This window comes from Numida meleagris, chromosome 4 (assembly GCF_002078875.1).
Source record: "Numida meleagris isolate 19003 breed g44 Domestic line chromosome 4, NumMel1.0, whole genome shotgun sequence".
In the NCBI taxonomy this organism is placed as follows: Eukaryota; Metazoa; Chordata; class Aves; order Galliformes; family Numididae; genus Numida; species Numida meleagris.
Genome location: NC_034412.1, coordinates 42,409,982 through 42,421,381, shown reverse-complemented (window position 1 = coordinate 42,421,381; position 11,400 = coordinate 42,409,982).

Here is an 11,400-nt window from a genome sequence, read left to right as displayed (position 1 = left end):
AATTCCGAGGCAATTAACGTTTGTTATCATAAAAGCTAATGGCCTGTAGATATAATTTCAAGTAGTAAAACACATTACTGCAGCTGTTCAGCTCTTTAGATTTTGAGGTCGAGCAAAGCGTCAGATTGTGTCCATCTCACCAGTTCAAACACTGATATGACTATTTGATGGTTTTTCCCACTCTATTTTAAGGTTTTGGGTGGTTCTGTTTGCTGGTATGTGTTGATGGCTCCTCTGTCATTGGCATGGGGATGGGGAGAATTTTGCTGCAGCTCTGGAAGGAAAGGTCAGAGCGCTCAAGGGCAGTTCAGGAGGGCAAAGCTCAGCACTGGTCACACTCACCCTTGGTGCACTCTGGTGCCACATTCTCCAGCTTCCTTCCATGCTGTGAGCTGTGATGGAGATCATATACCATGGAGATGCTCAGGTGTTGCTGTGTTGGTGAGCAGGTGTTGTAAGCACAGAGTGTATTTGTATGCTGTGTTTTTGACCAATAAATAAGCTACACCAGGGGTAAATCAGCCACTCTGGAGTGCCTCATTTTTGCTGTAATTTTTCTGTAAAAGCAGCAATTGCTATCATCAAAAGCAGGATCCTCAGCTGTCAGCTTTTTGGCTCAGCAGTTGGACAAAATTCTCTCCTTTGATGGCTCTGATTAGCCACTACGCTTTCAGGATAATGTTTATAGAAACCACGCTTAATTTTATCAAGTCGGCTTTTTAGTTAAGTGGTTTGTATAACATAACTTTTTCTTTCAGAGAAGTGTTCAGCGTTTACACAGACGCATGGTTTTTCAGGAGAAGTGAAGCGTGTTGTGTTTTTGGGCAGGCCTTACGATTGCTATGCAGAATTTTGTTCCCAGAAGGATGTGATTTGCTTTGGTAGAGTTGCAGATTTGCAATGCTGTAGCTATTCGGTATGTGCTGGAACCTTGGGGCTGCCAGCTATTTCACCTCCTCTTGGTTTGCACATGTTAACTCCATGCTCAGAGAAGGGCCCTGCTTCCACTGCCCTTGGCAAGAAATAGTTCCCGTATTGTAGTGGAGAACAGTTGTCTTAGCACAGAATCAAGCTGAAAATTGCCATTTTTTCTTGGCTGTTCATAAACAGTCTGAGCCAGAAAATGCTGCAAGGGCTGACTTTTTATTATATTTTTTTAACACAATCAAGCCATATAGCAGATTGGGCACTGCAGAGAAATGAAAATGGATTTGTGTTTTATGGCCATTCATATATATGAGATTTCCCATTTAGTTCATGCTTTGGATATCTGTACCAGGCTGCCTGAAGCCCCGGGGATTTCAGCTGCTTTTGGAAACAAAACCTGAGTTATGCAGTTGCTTGTAGCTTTTTAAAACCAGGTTCCCTTGCAGTTGCACAGCCCCTTTTAGCAGCTCCACATAGCACAGGAACAGTTTTGCTGGTGTGGTGACTGTTTCCTGCAAGGGGTGAGGCTTGCATTGAGAGAGTAAGGAGGGAATTGAAATGGGAAAAATGTTTTTTTTACAAAGCATTAGTTCTGTTTAACATCATTAATTTAGAATGTATCCTGCTTTAATGTGTGGGATTCTCTTAAATTGTTTATCTACACAATAAAGGTTGTGTGTAGGCTGCGCAAGATGAGTTTGCAAATGTGCCTGTGAAAAGTGTTGCAGATTTCCTAACACGAGAAGTAAACAAGTGGTGTATGCTTGTTGCTGAGGAAAGGATTCTTCCTAGTTGCAAACTGCAGCCAGTTGGGGAACCACTGGGTTTGGTTCACTGCCCTGCTTTCTGCAGGTAGTTTTGGTTTTGTCGTTCCCGGTGTCATCTGTATCTGTCAAAAATGTTTCTTTTAATGCTCTCAGATGACTAGCTGTTGGCTACCCTCTGCTTCAGGCTGGCCCTGACTTCGTCTTGTCCTTCCTGTGAATGACTTCTAGTTGCTCTTGTTTTCTTCCACGTTGCCATAACACTTTTAGTGTTACTCATTTCCAATTTGTCCTTTGGTTTTAGGCAGTTTGGGGAGTATCAATCTAGATGCATCCAAATAGAACATTTAAAATGTTCTACCTTTTTTTTTCCCTGCCATGTTTTTCCTTTTGTTCCCTTCCAAGATACTCCACCAAAGTAGCAACCCCAGGACATCACAGGCAGCAACAGGACATCACAGGCAGCAACAGAAGTGGGTTATCATTGAGTGTCTTGTGCTGTTGAGTATTGCACTTAAACGTGCTTTGTCCCTGCTGTGCATCTACCGCCTACGGAGGTCCTTTGGAAACTGAGGTATAATTGAAGCTGAGAGCTGGGAATAACTTGTGGTCACAGGGAGCTTTCCCCCTCTTTTCCTTCACTTTCTACAACAAAAGTTTGCTTAATGATCCAAACCTTGTTTTCTAATTCAGAAACCTTGTGCTTTTGCTGCAGGATGTCACCAACACCACACACCCCCCTGAACTGTCTATGGAAGTGCTGTTCATTCTTAATATATTAACTTATTAACGCCTTCAGCAGGTCGTTTAGAAGATCCTAGTCACCTACTGCAGGAAGTGTGCCTATCTCAGCAAGTTCGTTTCATTGCCTTGGGATACTACGTCTGTGCCAGAGTAACAGAACTGCGCTGGGGACGGCTGCTGGATGCTTTCTGCTCTTTCTCTTTCCATGTCTGGCAGCCAGGAGATGGCTACGTTTACTCTGATGAATGTGCTTTTGGGGAGAAATATGGAAGACAGATATATAGGAGGTACATACAGGAGATATGTGTGTGTATCCTGGAAATTCATCATCCTTTGTACTTCTATGCATGCTCTAGCTGTTCAGTATTTTAGCATACGTTGTGAAGAGCATTCTCACATGATAGCAAAGTAAAAGGCTGTGCTTCCAAAAAGTTTGGAAATAAGTGACTAACTATATGCAACAGATGGAATTTCTCATTGGTTGCTGGTTGGCAGCAGGGCTACTACAGCCAAGCGAGAAGGCAGTAAGCTCTTCTGAGCCTGGAGGTGTTTCACAGCCTTGTTGTAATAGTGTTGATTATGAGATGCCTCTGTTAAGAGTGTTTAGCTCTGGCTCTGGGCTGATGACTCCTTTCTCCTTTCCAGAAAGATGAAAGGGAGAGACAGGCTCTCTCCCAAGCTAAGTGTCCTAAGCTAAGGTAAAGAACCCAGTGAACAATTAAGCCCCTTGTTCTCTGAGCTATGAGGATGTCCATGTTCCCCAAGGGTTGGGGAAATGTGGGTTTAGACTCTGAAGGTCGCGTTTGTCTCTTGAAAAATAAATCCTTTATATTAGAGTGGCTTTATCTGCTATAACGCAATAGCTGAAGAAGAGAATAGAAATGAAAAATGAACTTCGCTTGGCCACTTGCCTGCTGAAGATTGTATCTCTTCTTTTTGGTCCGTGACCCAATTCTTCATCCACTCCTGGTTGGCTGGGGGTGAGTGGTCTCATGCGTGGCCGTGTCAAGCGTCAGCAGGCAGTGCGTGGGTAAACAGCTTTGTGCCAGTGCGATGCTGCACAACCTCCTGCTGCTGGGGAGGGAACGTATAAAGAAGAATCATAGAATCATTAAGGTTGGAAAAGACCTCTAAGATCATCTAGTCCAACCATTGAAATGAAGCATTACTTGAGGATCTACTTCCAAGGGGAACCAGTAACAGGTTGACAAGCTATTGTTAATACACTAGACAGAAATACTGCAGCAGGAAGGTATTCAAACCCTTAGTTCAAAAGAAAACAAGTAAAAGGATGCAGCAGAATAAAGCACTTCACTTTCCAATCTTCAGGAGTAATCCTTCTAAATATTACTTATTTGTTTCTGTTGTCTTTAGTTTTATATTTTTCAAGTTGGGCATTTTGTTACGTACTTCAGCTGTAAAGCTGATGTGCCCATTACCCAATTAAAAGTCTGCTTCAGTCTTTTTTATATTCAAGATTACAACTTAACCTCAGACAAGTCTTACAGACTTTTATGGTTTTAAATTTCAAGGACAGCCAGCAGGGAGCAGCATATTATCATCCCTGTAGGAATTGCTGCTCCCCCGTGGAAAAAAAAATGTGAAGATCACTATTAACAAGTTTCTCTCTTTTCTTAGATACTTGATTTGGTTCCACTGCTGGTTTGTTTGTTCAAATCACGTTAAAAGAAAAACATCAGCTTTTAAAGTAAAGAAAAAATCAAACAGATTACTTCAACAAAGATTAGAAATTTACTTTGTGTAGCAGCACTTACTACTTAGAATATTTTTAAATTTAAGACTGAGACTACTCTGCAACCAGACAAGCAAATCACATAGTAGCTATTACCTAAAAATAGTAAGCTAGTCAACAAAACGGAAAGCATATCTCTAGCTGGTCACTTATCTCTAGAAAAAGAGTTGTATATTAGATGCACCTTTCCTGTTTTTCCTCGCACAGCCTCAGGTGGAAGTTCTTTACTATGTTTTTGGAACACAGTAAAACTGCAAAAATTCAGGCTTTGCATTGGTAATTTAATGTCTGCCTAACCTGTCTTTCAAGACATATACTATTAAGAACTTTTAGAAACCTCTGACTCAAGAGGCTGAAACATGAAGGAAGTGCAGCTAGCTTCTTGCATACCTCTTAAGCCTCCTCTTGCAAGGCTGTCTAGCCTGCCAAACCCTACCTGAAACCTAAGCCTCTAGCTCTGCCCACAAGAGCCTTCCACTGCAGGCATTACTACAGTCAGTACTACAACTACTTCTACCTGTCTAGAACGTGTAGTGTAGTGCTCCCTTGGATGAGAAAAGAAACGTTCACTGCGAAAACAGGAAACTTGCACTTTTAGAACCTGCGCTTATTACAATAAGCAGAAAGTGCATCTTCAAATGTACAGAAAAATTGAGTACATTATACACAGGCAATATTGTAACTTTTTTTTCAGTTTCAGATAAGCAAATTTGAAGTCATAAGGTTGTCATTTGCTTTCTGGTCATTTTAGATCAAAATTACTTGAGCCTTCACGTTCTAGTCAGATGAAGAGGAGATACTTTTTCTTCTTGTATGAAATGTTTCACTGCTCAGCAATGCAGGTAATAGTTTCCTCTTCCTGCTCTCTCTCCCTTGATGCTTAACTGTAGAGAAAGAGACCATGAGGTTGATTCAAATGTCGCAAAAGCATCTTTAAATGTCTCCTTTATTTGCCTGAAGGGAGGAGAAATTACACTGCTCTTCTTCTTGGCAAATCAAATGTAATATATCATGAGGAAATCAGTTTGGGTAGAGCGCTCTGCTGTGCAAAAGCAAGTGTTCTCCATGGAGGATGCAGTTACCTGCTGGGCTGATGTCCTTATGCCATGATGTTCACGGAACAACGTTGTTGTGGCTTTGTTCAAGTTTTCTGTTTTTTTTTTTTTTCTTCCTAGGACCTGTCTCATTTTCTGTATGTTCTCTTGCAAACTACCTCTTACTTGATATTTTTTACTTGTTTCTTGAACCAGCCTCTCAGCAGAGCAACACCATATCCCATAGTGCAATCTGTGGAAGACAGACTTTTATTTTTATTTTTTTAAAAAAACATTTCCCTCACCTTTACATATGGGTTTAAATAGCCCCTGAGCACCTGCCCTCCTAGGGCCCTCTGTGGTCCTGGTGCTCCACACTTGGCCTCTCCAGACACAAAACACAGTGGTGGGGGCAAGCTCCCTGCTGCAAAAGGCACAGCTGGCACAAACCCGGCCTTGAGCAAGGGTGTCCTTGCTGTAGGGGTTTCTCTGAGGTCTGTAGTTACGGGGCAGAGGAGGAGTTGGTCATGTTGCATTGGTGGGCTAGTGGGTGGGTGGGCAGGCCAGAAGCTGCGTGCTAAAGTGATTCTTCGGGAGCAGGGCAGAGGTCTGGGCTAGCCCGGGCTGTGCATGTAAACAGCAAATAAACAACTTGTAAATTAATCACAATACAAGAAAATGTATTAGAGTGTCTAAAAATGTCTGAGAAGATGGCAAACTCGCTGTGTACCCACAGAGTAGCTCAGTTTCCTTTTCTGCAGACCCTGTCTGTGCCTTGCCCTAGAGTGAAGGAAAGAAGCTGAAAGAGGAGTTTGCAAAAAGTAAAATGAAAAAATTACGAAAATAGAAGCCTGGAGGAAGAAACACACCTGTCATAAAAATGCAATGTCTGAATAGAAAGCTTATTGTACCAGGGATAGGATAAGTGGTATCTGGGAAGTTGAACCTGTGATCTTCATAGAATCACAAAATCCTTAGAGTTGGAAGGGACCTCTGAAGACCATCTAGTCCAACTCCCCTGCAATGAACAGGGGACACCACAGCTAGATCAGGCTGCCCAGGGCCTGATCCAACCTTGCCTTGAAAGTCTCTAGGGGTGGGGCATCCACCACATCACTGGGCAACCTGCTCCAGTGCCTCACCACCTTCACTGTAAAAGATTTTTTCCTTATACCTAACCTAAATCTACCCTCTTTGAGCTTGAAACCATTTTCCCTTGTTTTATCACCGCAGACCTTGCTAAAGAGTCTGTCCTCTTCTTTCCTGTAGCTCCACTTTAGATACTGACAGGCTGCTCTCAGGTCACCTTAAAGCCTTCTCTTCTCCAGGCTGAACAGCCCCAGCTCTCTCAGCTTGTCCTCGTAGGAGAGGTGTTCCATTCCATGGATCATTTTTGTGGCTTTTCTCTGGACACACTCCAACAGGTCCATGTCTCTCCTGCACTGAGGACTCCACACCTGGACGCAGTACTCCAGGCGAGGCCTCACCAGCGCAGAGCAGAGGGGCAGCATCACCTCCCTCAACCTGCTGGCCACACTTCTTTTGATGCAGCCTAGGATACGGTTGGCATTCTGGGCTGTGAGAGCACATTGCTGGCTCACGTCCAGCTTCCCATCCACCAGTACCCTCAGGTCTTTGTCAGCAGAGCTTTGCTCAAACCTTTCTTCCTCCAGCTTGTGTTGGTAGTTAGGGTTGCCTCGACCCAGGTGCAAGATCTTGTATTTGGATTTGTTGAACCTCATGGGGTTCACCTGGGCCCACTGCTCGAGCCTGTCTAGGTCCCCCTGGATGGCATCCTGTCCCTCTTGTGTGTTGACTGTACCCCACAGCTTAGCGTCATCAGCATATCACCTCCCAGTCTTCCATATGTCTTAGCATAGCTTCCAGGAAGACTTGTTCCATGATCTTCCCTGGCACAGAGATGAGACCGACAGGTTGGTAGTTCCCAGGCTCATCCTTTTTACCCTTTTTAAAAATGGGTGTGATGTTATCTTTTCTCCACTCACCAGGGACTTTACCTGATTGCTACGACTTTTCAAATATCATTGAGAGTGGCTTGGCAACGATGTCAGCTCATTCCCTTAGGACTCTGGGATGCATCTCATTAGGACCCATAGGCTTGTGGATGTTCAGGTTCCTCATGTGGTCACAAACCTGATCCTGGCTTACAGTAGGAGGGGCGTTGCTTTTCCCGACCCTTCCTACCAAGCCAAATGTTTGAGCACTGTGTGGTGAGCAGTTATCAGAGAAGACTGAGGAAAAAAGTGGATGAGTACCTCAGCCGTCTTGTCTTGGTAGGTTTGGGCTATTTGTATACACAGAGGAGGGGGAGGCAGGCTGCTGGAGGTTTTGTTTATACATGCACGCTTCCTCAGTGCAAGGCACGGTTTAAAGGTGCTGGAGTCCAGAGCAACAAACGTTCACCCAGAGATTTCTAGTACTCACATAAATTCAGTAGTACAAATTTAGTCCCCATGTGTTGTAAATTAAGTGTTTCAGATGTCTGAGGAAGGCTTTGAAACTCAGCCCACACAGAAAGAAAACTCTTCACTGAAAAAAAAAAAAAAAAAAAGGAACTTCAAAAGTAGGGAACTGGTAGATAGCACCTGGGTACAAAGACCACGTTTGTTTTGACTTAGTTCCTCAGACCCTTCCAATATCAGTTAAGAGCACTTACTGCATAAAAACCTCTTGAGAAGGTGGCATTTTCACCCAGGCACATACCAATGAATCACTGTTTATAACTCCTGTCTCTTAAGTGCAGCTTATTGCAAATAGTGGGATTAGCAAGAACACCAAAAGATCCTCTAACTGTTAAGAGCTCCTGAATAAACAGTGGCAACATCTGTGATTCTCCCCCCACTGCCTCCCATGTGAACTGCACAGGCAGAAAATTGCCCCTTTCCTGCCAGCCTCCATCCTCACATTACAATGTTCTGAGGGTGAGCAGGGAGGGGAATTCAGTGGTGCTTTCTGCCTGTATTGTTGCACAGATAAGAACACAGATAGATAAACAATTTCGAATGAAGACATACAATTTCCTTGGAGCTTTCAGACAATAAAGAAGATCTATTTTCCCAGCCCTCCTCACAAGTTGAGCCCAGCACCGGCAATTCAAGGCTTTGCTGACTGCAGCATGATGGATACCCACATGCAAGCAGAGGGGAGAACGCACTCACCCGAGAGATGGACAGGGACATGCTGAAATCCTTGCCACCTTGAAGCCTGAAACCCCAAGGAGCTGGGCCAACCTAAGATATGCTATAGTTTCTCACGGTGTTCAGTATTCAAGGATCCAAGCCAAAGACTTGATGCCTGCAGAAGAGGATTACACTTTAAATTTAAAGAAGCTAAAACAAAAGGCACTGCCTACCAGTTCTCCACAGCATAAGGACAGCCAAAAATCTACACCAAGTCTGTCATTGCTTATACTTTCATTCCCCACGTTTTGCTGTGCTAAATTGATGAAACATAGGGAGCTGGTAACATGCTCTTTCTTACTACTTTCCAGGTTTCTGGTGTTGAAATATTTGCATCTCAAGAGAAGCACACAGTAAGAAGTACTTGTAGTAGACAAGTACTACAATATTGTGGGGGGAAAAAACCCAAAACGTCAATGCTGAGACAAGCATGAATTGACAGGGTCCCTTACATCCGAGTATGGAACAAGTTACGACCATTGGCATATTTGTCTCTGACAAAACGAGTATCACATGCTCACATGTCATCAGCTCAGAACTTGTTTCTCAGCACATTATGGCTTGACAGTTGCAGAACAACATCAAAATGTCACAACTTTGAAGTTAAGCAGAAGAAAATAAAAACCCTGTGACTTTTAGTTTTACAGCATAACTTCGTACTGACAGAACGAGGATTGAGAACTACCTGGGCATCTCTCGGGGCAGCGCTAGCCCCAGTACTGGCTCAGCACACCCCAAAATCCTCAGCATGGTGAATGCTGCCCCCTGATCCTTCCTGCTGCTGGAGGGGAGGAGAGGAGGAAAAGCCTCCAAGCAAGATGGAGCTCTCAGAAGTACAACTTGGCTAATTCCTCCCGAAAGGGGATTTTAATTAGTCACAGATTTCCTCCCATCTGAAAGGGAGAGTTCTTTATTTCCTGTAAATAAAAGCCATCACAGTGACAAGTCACCATACACTGGGGACGTCAGGAAAGCACACCATGTCCAGTGAGTGGCACAAGTGTGGTCCGCAGGCACCAGCAGGAGGCTTTACCTATGAGAAGGACTCAAAGGGCACCCCGACACGGAGTTATATTACAACAAAATGAACTTACAGCTGACAGGCTACAAGAAGCAGCACAAAGTTCCTAGAGGAGGAACTTTGGCAGCGGTCAGATGCAGTGTGCCTCTGGCCCTCCAACCTGTTTGCTAGACAGGTGGGCCAATATAGAGTATAGAGTAGGTGGCCAATCCCAGAACAATAGCAGCCCTTCAGTTGGCACATGGCTCTTATCTTGATATGCTCCATTGTGTCTTCCAATGCAACTCGTGATGAACTGCAGTTGCTTCCAGAAAAGACCCCAAAAATGATTAATGGAATAAAAAACAATAACAACAAAACAAAACTATTAGTAATAGTTCTATTTTCTACATCTACTGCTTTAATGGCAGCTCCTGATGCTAACTCATCTCATGATAGCTTTCTCCCAAAACGCTTTGTAGCAACAAGGCTGCTAGAAGCCGCTTCTATCCTTTCTGCTGGTCACTGCAGAAACTAGCACCAGCAGTGAGTTTTCAGAAGAAATACAACTCGGTTATCAGCTGCAGCTCCAGTAATTAGAAGCATCTTATTTTCACCTGGTAGCAAGCACCCAAGCGAACACCAAGTATTTTTGGCATCTAGAGGTACGTAAGGAACATCCTGATGCAGTGAAGCACCGAGTTGCCCTGTTGCCCTTCCTTTGATGTTATGAATGAGGTTTTTATAGTGTGTTTGGGTGTATGTGCAAGGAAGCAGCAAGAAAAACGTTCCCGGGGAAAAAAAAAAAAAAAAAAAAAAAGAGAGAGAGAGATTCAACAAACATTTGTAATAAGTCCGTTTTAAAGATCGCTTTAATTGCGCTACGCAGACAATGCAGATACTAAAATGTTAAACAGAACCGCTGTCTGTCCCTGGAGTTCTCCGTCCCTGGAGGCGCGCAGGGCCGGGCTGGGAGGGGCCGCAGGCAGCCCGGGCTCCAGGGCCGCGTCCCGATGCCGGGCTCCGCCCTGCGGCGCTGGAGCGGCATAGATCACTGCCGATACTTTGCTTTTTGCCAGCTGAACGTGGTGGTGCTGGGGCTGCTCCAGGTGTGCGTCTTCAGCTAGCTAATCGACGGCGTGCCCGGGAGCGAGTCCCTGCTGGGCAGAACCAGAGCGCCCGTGTGGGCTGGGATGGTAACGTGGCACCCTGCTTTCTATGCTCTGTGGTTTCCGAAGGTGGGGAGATGCCGGGGCTCTTTGCCAGCCTTTCCTTGGCTTCTCGCTTTGAAGCCGGGCAGCGCAGGTTTCTCTGCCTGCTGAGGACGGAGCTTCTCTCTGAAGGAGTGAGAGCCGCTTCTGCTGGTTAAGGCGGAGAAGGGCTGCTCTCAGCCGCAGCCGCCGGCCCTCCGTAGGCAGCCGGCGGCAGGTGCCTCGGCACAACGTGCAACAGAGCAGCAGCTCTTCCCTCGTTCCCCTTCTCGGTTCCTCGGAGCCAGACCCTGAAGACAAGGGCCTTTCAGCCCTTGCGTAGTGCTTTATCTTCAGAATCTGATGCCCCTCGACAGCTATCAACTCCTTCTCTGCTCTGCAGGTGGTGGGAGTTCCAGGCGTCATAGCGTTGTTTTCCTCTTGGTGCTTGTAACCTATGGGGCTTCGTGTGTGGATGGGGCAGGGGCTTGGTGTTGCAGGAGGAGAGCTAGCTGCCGCCTCCGCAAGCTGCAGGGCTTGTTTCCTAGAGTGACCTTCACGGGGAAGGCCACATCTACAAGCAGCAGGAGGACGCAGTGTCACTTCACTTTCTAATGTGTAACGTGAGCTCTGGCTCTGGTAACAGAAGTCTGTACAAATGCTTCAGAATGCTTGTGTTATTTATTTATTTATATCTTACTGCTGCCTGGTATTAAGTGTGTTTGCCAAAGCAGGAAGCAAGGTTATTCCCCTGCATTTCCTAGATAGGTGGCTCTAGCCGTGCAGGC